This window comes from Hypomesus transpacificus, unplaced genomic scaffold, assembly GCF_021917145.1.
Source record: "Hypomesus transpacificus isolate Combined female unplaced genomic scaffold, fHypTra1 scaffold_51, whole genome shotgun sequence".
In the NCBI taxonomy this organism is placed as follows: domain Eukaryota; kingdom Metazoa; phylum Chordata; class Actinopteri; order Osmeriformes; family Osmeridae; genus Hypomesus; species Hypomesus transpacificus.
The window spans coordinates 489,241-493,413 of record NW_025814024.1 but is presented as its reverse complement, the minus strand read 5'-3'; the positions used below and the strand labels follow the sequence as shown (position 1 = coordinate 493,413).

The window sequence follows — 4,173 nt, the reverse complement described above, 5'->3', positions numbered from 1 at the left end:
ACAGGAGAGGCAACACATGCGTGTGTTTTTATGTTGGCAGGGAGCACGACAAGGTGGAAACAAGTGGTGGCTTAACACTACAGTGGCAATTCCACTAATGGGGCCATTTACAAACCTATTGTCTTGGACATTATTCACAGAGCAGATTCCATCGGGCTACATGTGATTAACGTCACCACTGACATGGGCAGTCCTAATCGGGCAATGTGGAAGGCCTTTGGTGTGGACCACAACAAAACGTCTGTCCCACATCCAACAAGACCAGACAGGAGGCTACACTTCATGCCAGATGTCCCACACCTGGTGAAGAACTTGAAGAGTGCCCTGGTCCGCGGACAGACGTTCACAATTCCACCGGATACGGTTGAGAGGGAGAACCTTCCCTCCAATGAAGCTTCAGTCGGTCCACTGAAAGATTTGGTTCATTTTCAAGAGGGGATGGCTTTGAAAATTGCTCCAAATGTGTCAATGAAAACCCTTCAGCCCAGTCATTTTGACAAGATGAAGGTAGGCCCTGCACTAAATGTTTTCAGCAAGGCAACAAGTGCTGGCCTGAAATATATGGTTGAGAAGGAACAACGACCCACCTCTTACCGGACAACAGCATGGCTCCTAGAGCAGGTAGACCACTGGTTCGACCTCATGTCTTCTCGCCACCCAGTAATGGCACTGAGCAGGCATAAGATGGAGGAGTACCAAAAGGCCATCAAGTTCCTCGAGGACACGATCCAACTGTTCCGTGGGCTGAAGATTGGACAGCCGAGTAGCTGGAAGCCTGTACAAACAGGGATTGTGATGGCAACATCTACAATACTGTCCATCCAGGAAGACATGCTGTCCCAGGGACACGTGTTTGTGTTGACCAGCAGGTTTACCCAAGACTGTCTGGAAAACCTATTTGGCTGCATCCGACAGAGGAATCCAGTCCCAACTGCTGTGGAGTTTCACCAAGCACTGAAGTCAATTTCTGTTGGGCAGTTTTTAGCAACAATGAAATCAGGAAGCTATCAGGAAGATGAGAACAGCCTTTTGGCTGACTTTCTGGATGCAAAGGAGACCTTACCCAGTCCTGCCCTGCGAGTGGAGGAGCTGATGGAGCGCAGTCCTGCACCTGACCTCACAACAACAGAGACCTGTGCTCTCTACCATCTAACAGGATACATTGTAAATCAAGTGAACAAATACTACAAAATTTGTAATGAATGCAAAAATGCAATTAATCACAATGCTGACAAACCTGAAGGAGAGCACAGTACTTTACTGAAGCTGAAGGAATTCAAACCTGGTGCGCTTTGTCGGCCGTCGCAAGAGGCCTTTGACCTAGTCCGGCAAATTGAGGAGCTGTTCCGAACCAGGACCAGTGCCTCCCTCATGGATCTCCAAAATGCCATGGATGTGCTGGAGAAGGAAGCTATGATGATCGACGGCAGGCTTCCCTCATGTCATGATGTACAAAAAAAACTCACCAACAGATACATCAGGCTGAGGTTGAGAATCGCAGCAAAGCACATACGGGCTGAAAGGAAAAAGGGGCTCTTAAAAGACGGTCATCTTGGAAGCAAAAGCCAAACAAAAATATCAAAGAAGAACCAGCAAAGCCAAGCAACATCTAGGCCTACAACAACCAGGCCACCAAACACTTTTATCGTTGCCATGGAGGTGCTCGGCCTGACTTTTGCGCCAACAAATGTCCCACAACCTACCTTGACTTCAGCTTCTATAGGTATGTAGATCCCCAGGACTAAGGTCAACATATCTGCTTCATCTACTTCAGAAATGCAAAATTATGTTTGTTTGTGGTAACTGTCAATTTACATACTAATATCAGATATCATTCTTTCCTAATCTTACAGCCTCACCATTAATAGCCCCACTAACCAGCTCCGTCATCACTCCGCCGCTTACAGGAATGGCAAGCACCACCAGCCTCTCCTTTGCTCCACCAGCTGCATCACTCCACTAGCCTCACCATCACTCCTACACAAACAGTAAGTTTATATTATGTGTTTAATGTAAAAGAAATGGTACTAACCGGTGCTACATAACTAAAACTATTTATAAAAAAATCTGTAATTTGGGAGAATTGACATTCCATATAATTGTTTATTACAGCCTCTCCAACTCTCCACCGGTCTCTACACACTAACCAGCCGTGTCAAGGCAACATCAACCTGGTCATCTCTCCACCAGCCTGACAATACCTTGATGCTGTTTCGATAATAATCATTAAAGTTATCGTCTCCATGCAGTTATACTTTCTTTTTACTCTCATCATCCACACTAATGCTGATGATCTTATCACAAGGTCATTTATCCTTTTGATTGATGCAGTAGTAGATGCATCTAGTTGAGCTAACTAGCTAGTGAGTGGACTTGAAATTCCTGCCGAGCGTTGAGAGCTAACTGGACGATAGGGGACCCCTTAATCTGCAATTCATTGTTGCTATCTCTAATCAGATGTACTAACGAGGCTAATAAGAGAAGACTTACTTTGTACGCCAACGAACACCAATAACTAGAACTAATTTGACAGAATATAAACCAACGGACTTCTGGTTATGATACACGTGCTCTCTAGCTATAGCTACAATAAAAGTGTTGCTTAGCTCTACATTAGATACTAGCCCTAGTCTAGCTCTAACTGCAATTAGAATCTAACAAGTCATAATCTTACGATAAATTGTATCCAAAGCTGGCTATATGAAATACTACTAATAACAATTGATATGTGTTGGTTGAAATATATAAAAAATGCAGGATTTTCATCAATTTACCAGCTAACTTGCTTCGGATCCTTTAATCTGCCATTCATTGTTGCTAGCTCTACTAACTAGGCTAATATGAGAAGACTAACTTTGTATGCCAATGAACACCAATAACTAGAACTAATTTCACAGACTATAACCAAACCAACGGACTTCTGGTTATGATACACGTGCTCTCTAGCTATAGCTTCAGTAAAAGTGTTGCTTAGCTCTACGTTAGATAGCTAGCTAGCTACTAGAATTACAGTTTAGCTCTAACTGCATTTAGAATCTAACACGCTATAATCTTACGATAAATTTGATCTAAAGCTGGTTATATGAAATACTACTAATAACAATGGATATGTGGTGGTTGAAATATAAAAAAATGCAGGATTTTCATAAATTTACCAGCAAACTTGCTTCGGAGACACTGAAAATGAATGGGGTTCAACGGTGGAAAATACAATGTTTGGAACTATAGGTCGCGTGAGACACGCTTTACTTCCGCATTCCTCAATAACAATGGGAGTCTATGGAAGTGTCGCAACTCTCTTTTTCTATGGCTCTGCCCTGCACTATGAATTATTATTTTGATGTCATTTTGATGTCATTAAGTGTCTGAACAGGACATTAGAAATGTTGCCAGTCTGTTGCCAATGACCAACGGTTGCTACGTTTTTCCAGCAAGTTCAAGTCATTCCAGTGTTGTCCTCTTACCTTCAAATTCGTTCAACCCAGACTTAAACAACTGGTTTTCTGCTAAGTTATCACATTTTCCTGCAGCTCATCTTTCAGAAATGTTCCCCTTTTTGTTTAGCATTTTTCTTCTTCTTTTCTTCTGTTTTCTGCCTTCATCTTGCTCCAGGTCCTTTCAAAAATACCTTTCACAGCAGTATCTTCCAACTGCCAGTACTTTTGCATTTTTGTATCTTTTCTGTACTTTTCTGCCTTCATCTTGCTGCAGGTCGTTTTCTTACATACATTTCAGGCCTTTGGAAACTCCAGCAAATATTTTTTCCCTAAAGTTTCAAATTTTTATGCATTGTTTCTCTTCTTTCAGATTTTTTTCACTTTGTTTTGCATTTTTCTTCTCTTTCCTGTACTTTTATGCCTTCGTCCAGCTCCAGCCCCTATTTAAAATACCTTTTGGTCGCTTTGAAGCTTCAGCTTATAACTTTCTAATTTTCCAATTTTCAGCTGTTTTAGCATGGTCAGCTATCCCCATTCAGGTTTTCAGCATTCTCACTGCTGTTTCGCAACTTTTAGACTTTCAATGTCAAAAAGTTCGTCTTGGTCTCGATTGCGACTCGACTACTGTCCAGTAGGATAGGACTGGCTAGCTGAGAAGCTAAACACTGTGGTCTTAGTACCCAAATAAAAATTGGTCCGTTCCATAAGAATAAAGATTAAAAGTAATAAGTAAAGA

At 42.0% G+C, this 4,173-nt stretch overlaps 1 long non-coding RNA gene across 1 annotated transcript; it reads right to left on the bottom strand.

Moving 5' to 3' along the window:
• Window positions 1-1,522: 1,522 nt before the first annotated feature.
• On the bottom strand, window positions 1,523-3,196 carry LOC124465479. The gene is made up of 4 exons (XR_006955814.1): window positions 3,156-3,196; window positions 2,148-2,208; window positions 1,860-1,977; window positions 1,523-1,765 (listed from the first exon to the last, which is right to left on the bottom strand). It is a non-coding gene; the product is annotated as an uncharacterized LOC124465479 (long non-coding RNA).
• Window positions 3,197-4,173: the final 977 nt, after the last annotated feature.